This window comes from Pristis pectinata, chromosome 2 (genome assembly GCF_009764475.1).
Source record: "Pristis pectinata isolate sPriPec2 chromosome 2, sPriPec2.1.pri, whole genome shotgun sequence".
In the NCBI taxonomy this organism is placed as follows: domain Eukaryota; kingdom Metazoa; phylum Chordata; class Chondrichthyes; order Rhinopristiformes; family Pristidae; genus Pristis; species Pristis pectinata.
In genome coordinates this window covers 40,281,614-40,299,204 of record NC_067406.1, presented here as the reverse complement: position 1 = coordinate 40,299,204, position 17,591 = coordinate 40,281,614, and the positions used below count along the sequence as shown (strand labels likewise).

The following is a 17,591-nucleotide window of genomic DNA, read 5'->3' as shown; positions in this document are numbered from 1 at the left end:
CAGTACACCCTGGTGTTATACATCGCTCCACATCCCCCACCATCCCCACCTTTCTTCCAATTTTCCCATTAGTTCTTTCATGTCCAGAAATAGGTGATGGGGCCTTGGTCTGTCATCTCATCCAAGCGACAGCCATCAGTACTGAAAACAACAAAGATGTCAGCCTCATGCATATAGAGCTATTAAGCACAGTCTCAAAAATGTCACCGAGGTTGAATTTAACATTTCAACACCACCAATAAATAGGATCAAAAGCAATAAACCACAGATAACCATTATTTAAGAATGGATCTTATTTTAAAGGCAAATTTAAGCATGGGTCTTTAAGACTACAACTTGAACGTTAAAGGTTATATAATTTCATTTGATTTATATCATGCATTAATTAGTTCAATCTCTGATCACTCTTGCTACACCAATTCATAATAAAACTAGTTAAGAATAAAGGAAGAAAGATGAGGAGTTATCAGAAGCTTCATTGAAGAGGCAGGTGATGGGTTTAGAAAGGGAATTCTAGTAAGTGGAACCCAAGAGATCCAAGGGAAGGGCAAGTATTAATGGAGTGGAAGGAGGGAACTGGGTTATAATGCACAAGAGGCTCAAGGAATGGAAAATATGGTGCTTGGTGAGGGTCAAAGGTTGTGAACATCTAGGGGTGAGATCTGGGTGAATTTAAAAAGGATAAGAACCTTATTTTTGTTAATTGGTTGAGATGTCTTTAATCAAGATTAGAGGTCAACTTCTCCCAATTCTAACATTCACGTCTGTTGCTATTATGAACAAGTTGCAAAATGTGTGTTAGTTTGGTTAATATCAGCACATCTATCCACATACATATAAACCCACTTAATCTAATCCTTAGCCTCCTATGGTGATTTGGCACCAGTTAATTCCCATGGTAGGAGTCAGAATACGTGACTTTCTCATGTCTGTCATATTAATGGCTATTATAGACCGGGCCCACAGGATGATGGATCCACACCTGTACTTCTAAGAAATACTCTTAAGGTGGTGAAATCAATGACATGATTCACATAATTTCCTCATCAAAATGCCATACTGAATGCTGTGGGCATATCCACTTCCAAGCCCTACAACGAACTCTCTTTCACAGAGATCAAATGTAAATCACAAGCACAAAGTACCACAAGTTATAATATTTGTGTTTAACCATGGCTCAGGAACACAAGATTAAGTCCCAGGATGATATCAAATGCAGCTGTATGGAGATAATATGCATTGTGCCAGCCCAGTTATAGGCGCCAGATGAAGGGTCTCGACCCAAAACATCGACTGTCCATTTCCCTCCAATAGATACTGCCTGACCACTAGGCTCCTCCACTTTGTATTGCTCCAGGTGTAGGCACATCCTAGTTAGTTAATTAGAAACTGCTCTGTAGTGGTCACCTCAGGATTCCAACTCTGCCAGAGCATATCCATTAAATGACTACCAACATGAAAGAGCCAGACACTTTCAAAAAAAAAAGAGAAGAACCAAAGTACTCAACAGCACAAATGAAATAAATAAAGCCTTGATGTTTAATTGAAAAAAAAGAGCAGCAGATACCAGAAATCTGCAATAGAAACAAGTGACAGATCAGGCAGCATCTCTGAAAAGAAAAACAGAGTGAATGTTTCAGGTCAAAGACCTTGATGCTTGATGGAAGGTGGTGATGGGAGCAATGCTCTATATCGACAAGGCCTTGGATGACTACACTGACGGAAGAATGTTCAAATATTAATTGCACATAATGCAGATGGTCCCTTAAATGTAGAACATAAAAGATATACATGCCACTGTGGGTACACAAAGCTTTGAGAGACATAATCTGTAGTGTGTGTTATTATAAATAACTCATCCCAGGAATGCTGAGCCGAGAGAAAATTGAACAAAGAATCATCAAGATAATGCCTTGGATGTAAAATTTTGTGCAAGACCAAGTAAATTTTTGATTTTATTCCATGAGATGGGGTGAAAGGGTGATGTGGTTTGTTATGTGCTTCAGAGCATGACTCATGGAAAAGATTAGACTTAGTACTGCAAATTCATGACATTACAAACATCACTGGAAGGGGTAAAAATTGCAAATATATTGAAGACGTAGGAGCAGAATTAAGTCATTCAGCCCATCGAAATATGTTCATACATCACAAAATGTTAATTTTAAAATCAAGTGTAACCAATATCAGCAAACTATTTTCTTTTCATGCATATCCACAACCAATAAGACCAAGTAGTATTCACACAGGATACAGCCACTCCAAGTGCAAGTGGCAGGAGGGCCATGAACTGCATGTGATCTTTCCCCACAGAGCCTTTGTAGCAGCTGCACCAGGTTTCACTGCGTCACTCAGCTTGAAGCCCTGGACCTTTGAACACGTCAGTAGGTGTAGACAACTACTTGAACTGGGAAACCAGCAAATTTCAGGCAGACCAAAGCGCATCTTTCATAGAATTGATAATCTTCCAGCAGCAGTCACCATTTATCTCAGTGTCTATCCCTGAGAACAGAACACCACGTTATGCAGCTGTACAGGATGAACCCTGACAAAGACCCCTGCCTCCCTTTCCAAACCTTCTTGGCAAATGCACATTCAGAAGAAAACTAATGATAGTCTCTTGCCCTTCACAGCAGCTTCATCAGGATCTGACAGGAAAGACACTTCTCACCACCAACCAAGTGAAATCTTGGTGTTTGGTTGATTGTTCTGGTTATGAGGCACTCTGCACCAAATAAGGTTTATTTATGTCAAATCAGATGCCAAGTTCTGAAGTGTTATAGCCAAGCTTATTTGGTCCACTATTTGTTCATACCAAAACATTTTAATTCCAATCATAAAACATTTCTCATTGCTGTCCAGGCACAAGGAAAATGGTGAAAGCCATTTATGGAAGTCGGGCATGTTCCACAACACAAATTTGGATCATTTGCCAGCAAGCGCTCAAGAAATCAGTAATGGCTTTCTTCGGAGTGCTGATGAGTCCTCAGAACAACTGACTGCCTGCTCAATAACTTGATTCTTATCAAAAAGAAACTTCATCCATATCAAATTCTTCTCTGTCAGCAGTTATGGCAATAAATCATCAATAATTTTCCTAGATTAGAAATATCTATGAAATTTGCCATGCCAGTTTAATTAGCTTACAGCTGGCGTAGCCAGGCTAATGAGAACATACAAACCATTAGATTCTGAATCCACAATTCACAGTTATACAAACATAATTGTGGTGATTTAAGACCTTTATCCTTTTCTTCCCCAAGATACACAAAGTTAAGGTCAGATAATGGAAGATGTCCTATTGTTCAGCAAAAAGTTGCATTAGAACTGATCCAGACAAGAGACAAAATCAATCAGTAGGGGTTACTGACCATCACTACACTTGTCTACCATAGCACGCAATCAATATTGTAAATCCTGGGGTTGGTCATCTGCTTCAATTGTTATAAAACACCTCTTTCCTTCGCTCTGATGGATATACCTGTCTCCAAGATACAAACTGTGAAGATGCTGAAAATCAAATCAAATGCTAAATGTGCCCAGCTTGTGAGGGAGTATTTATGGACGAACAAGTTGGATGGATGTTTCAGTACAATAATCGCAAAGCTGGTGGAAAACATTAACATTTTGCATAATAAAATGCTGAATTTAAATAGTCAAGCAATTAAGGCATCACTGCAACCTATTAGGATTTATTTATTTTGCAACTAACTAATTTTGGCACCAACTAATGTCAGATAGTGCTGTAGAAATCAAAAATGCTTTACTTAACTTTTACTTTAAAGACTCCCATTTCTTGGATTATAGCCTAAACTGCAGTGCCTAGCTATCCAATCAGATGTCCTTAACCCTGGAAAGTGACGACATGATTAGCGGGCCAGATGTTCATGAGAAATTCTGACATTTCCACGTGCAAGATAGCAGGAAGTCCCAAACATCCTGAAAGGTGCCCATTGGCAATTTCCTGAATGTGCTCCAATATCAGATTCCAGGAGTCCAACAACTTTGTGCAATTCAACAGTTGCACTAGAAGCTGCATCAGGTTAGGCCTGACAGAGCTTCAGAGACTCCCATTTCAGCTGCAAAGGAAACAGGAAACTGGTAACCAGTTCCACCAGTCATCCCTGGTTCTCGCACTGCTCGTTCACCTTTTCCATCCCTCTCCCTCCACTATCTGGCTCCATCTGCCCCCATTGGCCCATCATTCCCCACCCTCCTCCCAACAAATCTGGTTCCACTTATCATTTATTTTCTGGCTAAAATTGCAAATGCAAAAACTGAACTAAAAATAACAATGCTTCTAAAATATCGACCACATTGCAATTTTCTTTCTTGCAGTTGCACAGAAGAATTAGGAACCCTCTCTGGAAAGATCTTTGTACCATGCAAATTGACCTTGTGTATGCAGCAATTTCAAATGCAGAGTACACCAGACCAAACGATGGCATTTCAGTTACTATTTAAAATATAGATGTGTCTACGGTGCAAAGGAATGAACCAGTGACTGATTCCAGATAACAAAAAAATTTATGTGGGTGTGCAAACATTTTTAACCTTGATATAATTGTACTAGATAGACAAACAGTTCAAGAGTTTTACAAGAACACAGCTTCCTAGAAGATCCTAGCAGGAAACACTGTTCATTTAAGAGCAAACGCAACCATGCTGAATGACAGATCACAGCTAAAAACAAGAAATAAGACTTCCTGACAGCAATCCTTTAAATGACAAAGCACTCGTATCAAGAGTAAACAGTGTTATTGTCAAATGATAAAGACTAAAGCCATTTCCCTACTAGAGAGAAAACGATATCAGTAATTTAAGAGTTTAGGATAAGACATTTCTAAGCTTCACTATTCAAACTGACCACAAGTAGTATCTGCACATTTAAACCAACATTTTCCCTCTTCAGATTAAATTAGAGATATTGTGGCATTCTGGCAGGCACACAAACCCTGTACTAATAACAAAGCTATACATCATCTAAAACTTTTCTATCATATTTGTTAGGAGAATGCTCAACTATTTATCTTACAAAGGAATGCTATTCTATTACTTGTGTCGTGCTGACTATAATGTCAAATTGACACAGTTGCCATATCCATAAAGTGTCCACTGATATCCATCTCAACAGATCCTTAACAGAAACTGCTCATTCAAACCAACCTGCACAGACCAGTATTTATGCTCCACTTGAATCTCCTCCATTTTCTGCTTTTCTCTCAGTCTATTCTCTTCTCCTTCATGCCCTTATCCAATATCTCCATGACCTACTGACATTGAAGGAACAGTGATAAATTTCCAAGTTGTGTAGAAGTGTGACTTGCAGATGGAGATCTTCCAAAACAAACTGGTATTCTTGTCCCCTTTGGTGATCGATATAACAGGAAGGGGAGGTGGCACCAATAAAGACCAACCAAGGCACCAAGGTGCTTCTGGTAGTGGCTGCACATTGCAGCTTGCACCAACGCTGGAAGAGGTGAATTTTCAGGTGTTGGATGAGGTACAATAAATGAGCTGTCTTGTCCTTGATGTAACCAAGCTCACCTCTCCAAGCCTTGCTGCACAGGGACATAGATTGACTCATCATAAAAGGATGCAAATGAAATTGAACACCCTGCAATCAATCAGTAATAAGAATCTTTATATACGACCTTTGATGATGGAAGGTCACTGAAACTGTTACAAAATACTGGACCGAGAAAACTTCCCTGAGGAGCTTTTGTAGGGACTGAGATGAGTGGCCTCAAATTACCACAACATTTGTTCTCTATAGGACTCCTGCCAGGGCAGCGTTTACCCCTGGGGTTCCACCAACTTCAATGTTATTAGGGCTCCTTGTTGCCATACTTTGTCAAATGCTGCCTTGATATGGAGGACTGTTGTTCTTATATAAAGGCTTTGTGGTTTTGCTCAATCCCAGATGTATTCCCTGTTTAGCACAGCAAAATTTCAAAGGTTTATGATAGGTTACCTTCCAAAGTCACACAATTATAAGGAAGAATAGGCCAAGTCTCTGAAGACAAAATCCTTTAAATCCCTTTTTACACCCTTACAAATGTGTTCTATATGCTTGTATTGCATCATAACCAGAATGGTAAAAGCATATAGATACAGAAAATCTGAAATTAAAAGCAGTTAAATCTGCAAATACTCAGAAGGATCAGAAACTAAAAGCTCATAGTGCAGGGGAGGTAACATATTGGTGTGGCTAGAGATTGGTCAGCTAACAGGGACTCAAAGTAGACATAAATGGGTCTTTTTCTGGTTAGCAGGACGTAAAGAATGGTGTGTCACAGAGATCAGTGTTGGGGCATCAACATTTTACAATTTATATAAATACGATTGACAAAGGCACTGGAGGTATAGCTGCTAAATTTGCTAATGGCACAAAGATAGGTAGGAAAGCATGTTGTGAAAAGTATAAAAGGAGGCTACAAAGTGATGCAGATAGGTTAAGTGAACAGGCAAAGATCTGGCAAATGGAATATAATATGGGAAGATGTGAAATTGACCACCATCAGAAACATTAAAAAAAGCGAGAGACCACCAAGCCATAGGGCTCAGAGGGGTGTCCTAATGCATGAATCACAAAAAGCTCATATGCAAGTACAGAAGGCAATTAAGAAAGCAAACAGAATGTTAAAATTTATTGCTAGGGGCCTAGATAGAGAGAAAAAAAGTATGTGCCACCCCAAATATACCCCAGTCTCATTTTTGAACACTTTCTGTAGATCATACAAGATTCCAATGGATCCAGATATACTGATGTACTGGTCAAAGTCTAATCTGGTTAGATATTTGCTTTGAATAATTCATTACACTTTTGCATAAATAACAATTCCCTAGTAGTTAACTCTGTTGCTAAACAAGAAACAACACTTCAGTTTCAACTGCACTTAAGGTTTGCCAAAAAATCCACCTTTAGCAAATTCTCTATTGCATGCAGTAGACAAACTAGTTTTCCTTATTTTAATCATTGTACATATTTCAAAGTTTTTCTTAAATTTTAAATTTAAATTTTATTTACAGCGTGGTAACAGGCCCTTCCGGCCCAACGAGTCCACGCTGCCCATTTTAAACCCCCAAATTGACCTACCCATAGTCTTTGAAATGTGAGAGGAAACCGAAGCACCCAGAGGAAACCCACACAGACATGGGAGAATGTACAAACTCCTTACAGACAGCGACGGGAATCGAACCCCGATCGCTGGAGCTGTAATCAAACAACAAATTAAACAAACTAACTTTGAAGGCCACAAATCCTCTTTTGCACAACATTTAAGGTTGATAGGAAGAGAATGTTACTTTAGGCAGGATCTCCGCAAGACCTTTTGCGGTTACTTGAAACAGCTTAAGACAATATTGGTATAATACTGTGTTATTTGACAGTACCAGCTAAGTTCATTGGGGTCCCAAATAACTTATTAATTCTGGAGCTACCAAGATTACAAACCCCTGACAGAATATATTGTATTGCATTCAAATTGTATTAAAATGCATTTTGGGTTTCTAAACAAATTCTCAACACATTCTATCATCCAAATCAACCTCTCAAATGGATTTTTTAAAAATCTGCAGTTCACAAATTTGCAGGAAGGGATCTCAAATTCCAACCAACAACTATGGAAACATCTTGGAATCTATAAACGAGGAATTTACAAAAAGTTACCAAAATAACTCCACCAAAATAGGAAGTTACATTTTTCAGACATGAAGTGTATTTTGTGAACCATTTCACAATGATGTTCGGAAGTACCAAATATTCTGATAAGTCTGTAGTATCACAATATCCCATATACATGCATTTGTCACACTGTTCAAACTATTTTTATTGCAAAGTGTGGATAACAGTAAGGGTAACACCTTTCCTTCGCCACTGATACGGAAGAGGCTAAAAACAGCTCATCTCAAAACATATGCTATCAAATACTTTAAAGGACTTTAACTGAAGTGATGAAATGACAGCAAAATGAACAATAACAAAAGCAAAATACTGCAGACTGGGGGGGTGCAGAGAGAGAGGGAGAGAGGGAGAGAGGGAGAGAGGGAGAGAGGGAGAGAGGGAGAGAGGGAGAGAGGGAGAGAGGGAGAGAGGGAGAGAGGGAGAGAGGGAGAGAGGGAGAGAGGGAGAGAGGGAGAGAGGGAGAGAGGGAGAGAGGGAGAGAGGGAGAGAGGGAGAGAGGGAGAGAGGGAGAGAGGGAGAGAGGGAGAGAGGGAGAGAGGGAGAGAGGGAGAGAGGGAGAGAGGGAGAGAGGGAGAGAGGGAGAGAGGGAGAGAGGGAGAGAGGGAGAGAGGGAGAGAGGGAGAGAGGGAGAGAGGGAGAGAGGGAGAGAGGGAGAGAGGGAGAGAATAAATGTTTCAGATCACTGATCTTTCAACATAGAAGATCAACTAGAAACGTTAACTCCATCTCTTCACAGATCCTGCCTGACTGAACAAGGATCCAAAGGCTTGCCATTGGAAAGATAAAAGTGAGAAAGATAAGAAAATGGGTTAAAAGATGTAAACAATATGTCCAAAGCACAGTCAATTATCAACTCTGAAGGAGCTAAGGAAGAAACAAAGTACTTACTGCCAACACTCAGTCAGTGGGGTTGGACATATGACTGATAGTGAATGGAGAAGTTATCCTGCTTTTACTACATAACGGCTTCCTTCCTCTACCCTTTAAGTAGATGGTTACGAAAGATGCTGCCCATGATTAACTTTTGATTCTGAGTCAGTAGGTCTTGGGCATCAATTGATTTACTGCAATACAATTTGTGGGATTTTACAATGTTTCCTACATTCCAACATCAACTACATCCAAAGCTCCTTGGTTCATTCTGATTTTGTTGCCAGTAATAGCGATCACAACCAGATCACTGCTTTAATTAAGCTATATGCAACTGTAGCTAGTCACTTTTTTCCTTCTCCTGGGCATTCTAGAACCTGTTGAACTGGTTGGTTGGCCTGACCTTTGGTTGGCTACATCATGCAAGATTCCTGTTCTAAATATCAGTTTGGACTATAGATACAAATCTTTGTCAGTCTTTAACAGTACTTTTTATGCCCAATTTAATCTTTAAACATTATATGTAATAGGGCCTATTTAAAATCTGGTCCGAGCCATATCTTCAGAAACTCATGATCCATTTTGGAATGTGCAAGTCTAAGAATTTCAGATGTATTCTGAATGGAGAACGTTAAACTGTATCACATCCATTTTCTTTCTAGCAGTAGGGGACCGAAGATGTGGCTCTATCTTCTGGGAGGGTGGAAGACACGTAGGATTTGATATTTGGGAGGAAGCGATACTTGAAACAGGCACACAGGCAAGGTCAGTTTATCTCCCAGATGGAACCTCCGTGCCACATTTAAATTTGATTGGTTAATTTTCCCTCTCAATTATCTCCTCTATAGCTGGAGAGAGCACTGTCAGCAAATGCAACTCAAAATAAGAGGGGCTGGAAAATAGAAGCTTACGTAATGAAACTGTCAAGATCACGAGGTCAGGAAGGAGCAACAGATCATTAATATAAAATAGATAAATAGGTCAGGGAAAAGCCACAGCACAGCTGAGTCAAACAGTTGTTGCTGGAATCCATAGCAACATTTCTTATTTGAAGGAAGTGAGTGGAATTAAAGAGATGTTGCTCAAAGTGAAAATAAACTCAGCAAGCATGGAAAGTGGTTGCACTGGTGCTCAAAGTAGTACAACTCATCCAGGTCCCCTTTCTGTGGGCAGTAGGAACTGAGGCAAGGGAACAAAGAGGGAAATAATACCTTCAACATAGTAACTATATAATTAAGACTTTTCCTTATGGTTGGTGACATCTTCAACTGGCCTTCTGAATCTCCCAAATACAATCAGCTAACTCAGCATGGGTCAGGGATCCAACCCAAAAACACAACGGTTTTTAGGACCAAATTCCTGAAAACCAGTGGATGCCCTGAAAAGATCCAAAGAATATCATACTTCTCATCTGTATACACCAAGGAGAAGGATGGAAGATAGTGAACTCAGGAGGGGTACATGGATAAATCAGAAGCAGATCAGTATTAAAGAGAAGGACATGAAGAGAGACACAAGGGCTAGACAAGATCTATCCAAGGTTGCTATGGGAAGCAAGGAAGGAGATAGCTGGGGACCAGATAGATTTTTGCATCTTTTGTTAGGCATAGGAGAAGTGCTAGAAGACTGGAGGATGGCTACTGTTGTTCCTTTAAGGGCAGCAGGGATAAGCCAGGTAACAATAGGCCAGTGATCCTTACGTCAGTGATAATAAATTAGAAAAAATTCTAAAGAGAGACAATGGAATCTTGCATGGTTTCTTGAACCTCCTTTCCAATGCACATTATTAGAGAAACTTGTATCTCCCTGATGCTCATTTGATGACAAATGCTAATCTTTCTAGTCCAATGTAAATAGGTTTCTCCAACACCATTTTATTACTGGCTGCAATTAAGAAAGATACAACCTAATATACATCTGTTGAGTTCTCTAGTTCTAACAGGCTAGTGTTAAGTATGCTACAAGTGACTTCCACAACCTTGGGCAAGGATGGCTTTATAAGAAAAAAATCAGTTAATAATCCCTGCTGAAAACACTCATGCACAACAGCAGATACAAGAAAGGAAAATACACATGGATGTTCAATTTACTTTTTCCATTAGGTGGTGCAGCAGATACATTTGATTGATCAGATTTAACATATGCAGGGTTGCCAGGAAATCAAACACAAAAACGACTGGAAAGACTGTGACCACAGAATGTTAAAACAAAGCATATGGCCCCTTTAAACAGATGAAACCTCTCCAAGTTACCTTACAAAAACTTCACAGATGTACTGACACAAAAATATATCCTTACCAACCTGGAAACAACTATGGCTTCCTAGATCTGGCCAGTGCAATTCCTATTTCTAAATAGGGTTGTGAAACAGGAAGCAATGCAGTACTGCTCTTCCAAAAAAAAAGTTCTAGAAACTGTTAATGTTCCCTTATTAATTAACCAATCAGCACAAACAAGTTTTCATATTTTGCTTTCCCAATACTTAGATTTCTCCTTTTACATACCCTATTCCAGTGAAAAAGTTTCAAGTACTATCCTTAATACTTTATCATTCTTGTGAATCACATCTACATCCGGTCCGTGACTCTAATATCCTTCCTACAGTGAGATGTTCAGTTACACTGGCTGCCCCAGCTACTAGCTTGTTCTTGAATAAATTCAGAAACACTTCCCTGCTTTCATATTCTGTCTTGTGTATAGAATTCAGAAATCCAGTAGCACTTTTCCAACCATATAGACACTACAGCCAAGAAAGCACACCAGCATCTCTGCTTCCTCAGAAGGCTAAGGAAATTCAGCATGAACCTGATGACACCAATTTTTAGAGATACACCGTAGAGAGCATTCTATCCAGGTGCAATACAGCTTGATATGGCAAGTGCTCTGTCCAAGACTGCAAGAAATTGCAGGGAGTTGTGGACTCATTTCAGTCCATCACACAAACTAGCCTTTTCTCCATTGACTTCATCTACAGTCCCTGCTGCTTGGGAAAGCAGCCAACATAATCAAGGACCCCCACCCCAGACATTCTCTCTTCTCCCTCATTCCGTTGGGCAGAAAATACAAAAGCTCAAAAGCACGCACCACCAGGCTCAAGGACAGCTTCTATCCCACTGTTATAAGAATCTTGATCTCTCAGTCTACCTCGTCATGGCCCTTGCATCTTATTTGTCCAACTGCACTTTCTCTGTAACTGTAACACAATGTTCTGCATTCCGTTATTGATTTTCCCTTAGTACCATCTCAATGTACTTTTGTTTGGAATGATCTGTCCAGATGACATGCAAAACAAAGGTTTTCACTGTATCTCAGTACACGTGATGAGGCGGCATAGTGTAGCGGTTAGCGTAACACCATTACGACGCCAGCAACCTGGGTTCAATTCCCACTGCTGTCTGCAAGGAGTTTGTATGTTCTCCCCGTGTCTGCGTGGGTTTCCTCTGGGTGCTCCGGTTTCCTCCCACATGCCAAAGACGAACAGGTTAGGAAGCTGGGGACATGCTATATTGGCGCCAGAAGTGTGGCGACACTTGCGGGCTGCCCCCAGAACACACTATGCAAAAAATGCATTTCACTGTGTGTTTCAATGTACATGTGATTTTTGCAATTCAGCACAAGATATCTTAATAAACCAATTATCTGCATGTTATGTCTGTAACTTCATTGCTGGACTAAAGAACCTTGTAATTAGGGTGTAATTTTCATGATTTGCCCCCACCAAAATGTACTGTCTTATATTTCTTTGCACTGAAAATCAACTGCCTACAACTCCCTTCACTCTGCCATGCTGTATTGCAAGAGGATTGAACCCACACTGAAATTGTATGTAGCTTTGTTTAGAACACCCAGATTACTATATACAGTTTTACTTTCCATATTTACAAAGAATGCGCTTGTTGTAGAGTCAATGCACTGTAGATCTATTAGCTTAATTCCTTGGATGAGCAGGGTCATCCCATGAGGAAGATCAAGTAAACTTAATAGAATTTTGAAGGGAATGAGGTAAACACAATGACAAGGCAGGATATCATCCAATAAACATTTAAACTTCTACTCTTAACAATCAACAAGATTACCGTCACCGAGGTCTCAACTATCAACTTCCCAGAGGCTGTGTGTGTGTGTGTGTGTGTGTGTGTGTGCGCGCGCATGCGTGTGTGGGGGGGGGGGGGGGGGGTGGTGGTGGTGCAGAGGGGTGGTTAGGATGGACAAGTCACTTTTCGCCAAGACAACAACCAGACCAGCCACACAAGTACTGTCACTACAAGAGATCAGAGGCTGGTTTCTCTACAGCAAACAACTCACCTCCAGATTTCCCAATACTTTTCATCTACCGATCATAAGTGAAGCATGCAATGGAATATTCTCCACTTGCCATGACGGGGGTTATTCAAACAACTGTCAAGATGCTTGAACACCTTCAACTGTGATAGCAGTGTGCCACCTTCAAAATGCACTTGCAGCAACCTAGGAAGACTTCTTCAACAGCATCTCCCAAACCCTAGAACAATGGCAGCAAATGTATGGGAACACCTGAATTGCAACTTTCTCTCTGAAGACGTACACTATGCTGCTTTAGAAATAGCTGCTGCTTCAATACCGAGTTTAAGTGCCGGAACCACCTACCTATCATGCACATATGAGCGGTATTCATGAAAGTGACTCACCACCCCTTAAGAGCAATTATGGGTGGATAGTAAATGGTCACCTTGCCAGTGAAACCCAGATCTCAAGAGAGAATCGAGATTCTGAAGGAGTGATAAAAGGTAAATGCTAGAGACTATCCCCACAGAGTCAAATAGGTAGACACGTTACTCTGAAAGCAACAGGAAGGTTGGGGGAACAGTAAATTGTTTAAATGCTATGCCCTAATGGGCTGTGGACATTCACTTGTGCATTTTCAAGGCCAGAATGAAGATTTTGTACATTCATGGATTTAAGGGATTTGGAGATTGGAAGTGGCTTTAAGGAACATCACTACTTGTCCTGTTATACAATATTGAATCAAGCTTCAGAAGCTTATGGCCTCCTACTTTATTTATCAAAAACCTTGTACTTGCAGACTTCTACAGCAATGCCAAAATGTATTTGAAGTGGGAAACAAAGCAAGTCCAACACTGTTTCCATTCACCACGCTACCCACCCACTGGAAAAACTCTTAAAATCTTAACGACTTCTATTGCTCTGGTTGCAATTCTCTATTCCTGGGGCCACCGTGCATTAGTCACCAATGGTCCTCAACTTCTCCAAGTGGATCATTAAGTATATTTGTATAAAAGGCATTTTATCTACCACACTCCTACATTTTTTTTTATTTCAATATTTAATGATTACTGAGCAAATGCTTAACTATCAATAGAGTGGTCAAGCAAATGAAACATTAAACTAATGCCCTCTGAAAAAAATGGCACATAATACCCGATGAAACAGTTCAAAGCAGCAAAGAATTTGCTTTAAAAATAATCAATGCACATTTCTTGCAATTGAAAAGAGTTAATTAGAGAAGAATTTGACCTGGAGGTCGGTGACCAGTGGTGTTCCACAGGGATCTATTCTGGGACCCCTGCTCTTTGTGATTTTTATAAATGATTTGGATAAGGAAGTGGAAGGATGGGTTGGTGAGTTTGCAGATGACACGAAGGTTGGTGGTATAGTAGATAGTGAAGAAGGTTGTCGTAGGTTGCAATTGGATTTAGAAAGGATGTAGAGCTGGGCAGAGAAGTGGCAGATGGAATTCAATCCAGAGAAATGTGAAGTGATACACTTTGGAGGAATGAACTTGAAGGCAGAGTACATGGTTAATGGCAAGATTCTTAGCAGTGTGGAGGAACAGAGATATCTTGGGGCCCAAGTGCATGCATCCCTCAAAGTTGGTTCACAAGTGGAAAGGGTAGTTAGGAAGGCGTATGTTGTACTGGCCTTCATTAGCCAGGGGATTGAGTTCAAGAGCCGAGAGGTAACGTTGCAGCTCTACAACACTCTGGTTAGAGCACACTTGGAATATTGGGTTCCGTTCTGGTCACCACATTATAGGAATGATATGGAAGCTTTGGAGAGGATGCAGAGGAGATTTACAAGGATGCTATCTGGGTGGGAGAGCATGTCTTATGAGGATAGGTTGAGCGAGTTAGGCTTTTTTCTTCAGAGTGACGGAGGATGAGAGGAGACGATAGAGGTATACAAGATGATGAGAGGCATAGACAGAGCGGACAGCCAGCATCTTTTCCCCAGGGTGGCAATGGCCAATTCTAGAAGTCACCCGTTTAAGGTGCATGGAGGAAAGTTCAGGGGAGATGTCAGAGGTAGTTGTTGTTGTTTTTTGACACACAGAGTGGTGGGTGCCTGGAATACACTGCTGTAGGTGATGGTAGGGCCCAATACGACAGGTTCATTTAAGAGACTATTAGGTAGACACATGGATGAAAGAAAAATAGAGGATTATAGGAGATGAAGTAGAGAGGGGGATAGTGTTAAGGTTTGTATAGGTCGGCACAACATTGTGGGCCGAAGGGCCCATATTGTGTTGTACTGTTCTATGTTCTAGTGTTCAGAAACTGGTTTTGCTTAATCTTTTCTCAAGTTCCAGATCAACTCCCTTTTGGACTTGAATGTCCCATGCTTACTAAATGCGCCCCAAAATTGCTAGAACTTTGGTATTTGACTGCCTACCAGCTTACTTCAAAAGGAGAAAATGCTAGAAACGCTCAGCATGTCAGGCAGCATCTGGAAAGGGGAACTGTTAATACTTCTGGTGCAGGACCCTTCATAAAACAATGAACACTAATATTTATTAACATCACATCATCAGAATAATATTCTGCCTTTGCTCTTCCTTACAAAGTGAATTATGTCACGTTTCCCCACATGACATTCTACCTTCAATATGAATAAATTACACTACCTCCTGCAATTCAACATGTTTTTCCAATTCAAAAGCATTTCATAGACAAATGGGAATAATAACCACTGTCATGTTTTAATACAAAATGTTGGGGGATTTCCAATTCTGATTGGACCACACACTTCCTGTTCTGAGAACCTCATACAAGGAGTTTCTATAACACACGAACAGGACTTCACAATGTGGACATTAATCATACCCCCGGAGTAGCAAGTAGAGACAAAAACAGTGTGGGAAAACTACCATCCGTGTGGCCACTATTGTATTAGCAGCAACATAAAAAGCTGCATTGCAAAATCAGATTGATTTTTAAATTATATTCATATGAGCAAAAGTAGATACTTTATTTGTACACCATAGCCACACATTCAAAACATTTAACTACCCACATATTTTAACTGGTTAATACATGTTCATGACTTGTATCACTTGTGTAATAGTTGTTTGGATGCTTATCTGTACCAGGTTATTATCAGGTTCATTCCAACAAAACACAGTAGCCTTGTCCTATTAACACCTGATGTTCCCAAAGATGTATTCTTGTCTCTCTCTATTCCTCCATATCTATAAGTTGATCCTTGGCAACAGAGTACAGGGCATCAAATTTCATAGGCAAGCAGATGACACCCAGCTTTATCTCACTACCATGTCACTTAATGCCTCTACAGTCTCGAAATTACCAAGAGTTTTTGTCCAACATCTGATACTGATTAAGCAGAAATCGAGTTCAGCAGTATATTAGGAAGGCCAAAGACATAGCTTACAATGCCAGCCTCCACTCCCTCACCAACTACTCATCCCTTTCCCTGATAAATGTGAAGACTCTTTCCATTTTAGACAAGCTTGGTTAATCCCAAATTGAGCAATGAACCACATATCCCCACCATTAACAAGGCTGCCTACTTCCACTTCCATTAACAGTCCCTGCATTGGGTCAACTACAGCTGAAACCCCAATTCACAACCTCTGTTACTTCTAGACTATGCTGTCCTGCTCCATTCTGGGCCAACCCTTCTTTGATTCAATCTCTGAAGTCCTTCATGAATCAAGACTGCAAACCATCTGGCAATTCCTTCACTTATCACTCCTATGTGTGTGACACACACCATCTCCTAAGTCATGCATCATCTTTGTTTCTAAATCTGTCCATCATCTCATCTAGTCATCTTTAGGCTCATCCAGTCCTCCTCCCTCATTGATATTAATGCTCCTCCAATTCTGGCCTATTGTTAATCACCAAATTTGTTTGCTCCACCATTGACAGCCATTGATTCAACTGCCAAAACCCTCCCAACTTCTGGCATTCTGCTCCTAAATATCCCCAACTCTTTCCTCCAAAATGCTTCTTAAAACCCAACTACTAGACCAAGCTTTTGGTCACTGGCCATAATATCTTGGGTGGCTCAATACAATTTCTTGCTTCATATTATTCATGCAGAGCAGCCAGATTTTTACATTATACAAGCTATGCAAATGTTTCAGTCAAAATAGTGCAACCTAATAATCATTATGGTAGTTAGCAGCTAGCATCTACTCAACAGCACTGCAAAGCATGAATACCAACCACAAGCTGTTGAACTTCATAGCATGCCATTTTCTAAAGCCAATTACATATGATGTTATTTCTGTAAACCTTAGATATTCAATGAACCATGAAATTTTCCAAATAAGATATTTTGTATCAAAATTACTCAATAAACAGTAGCTATGCTTTCAAAGCAAAATAGGTCCAGTAAAAGAAACTATTTTATTGTCATCATCCAACCATGATTCAACACATTTTTTTTAAATATTCCTTTACAATAGACCAACATCATACTAGCTAGTTTATTCCCTGCTTACACCAGATACCAAATTAAACTGCAATTACTCAATTGTTGATAGCCCAGAAAGAAATTGCACAAGGATGCCATATCCACTAGTGGTTTATATTTACAGTGTGTCAAATTAGTTGCAAATAGAACACCAAAGCAAAATACTGGTAGAAATACAAAACAAATTCACTGCTAAAAGTACTCAGCAAACTGGGCAGAATCCATGGAGTAAGAAATAGAGTTAATAGACTGGCTAAGCATCTTTTCATCAGAACCTTTCATTCTGGTGAGTACTTCCTACAACTTTCTATTTTTATTT

At 40.0% G+C, this 17,591-nt stretch overlaps 1 protein-coding gene across 4 annotated transcripts in view; it reads right to left on the bottom strand.

Moving 5' to 3' along the window:
* LOC127579698 (talin-1) overlaps window positions 1-17,591 on the bottom strand; it is a 180,622-nt gene that overhangs the window by 122,984 nt on the left and 40,047 nt on the right. The window contains exon 1 of one of the 4 annotated variants that reach the window (XM_052032618.1): window positions 8,576-8,594. The exons of the other annotated variants lie outside the window; for them this stretch is intronic. The gene's annotated coding sequence lies outside the window, so the exon portion shown is untranslated. Of the gene's footprint in view, window positions 1-8,575; window positions 8,595-17,591 lie in introns of those variants that run through there. 4 annotated transcript variants of the gene reach the window in all.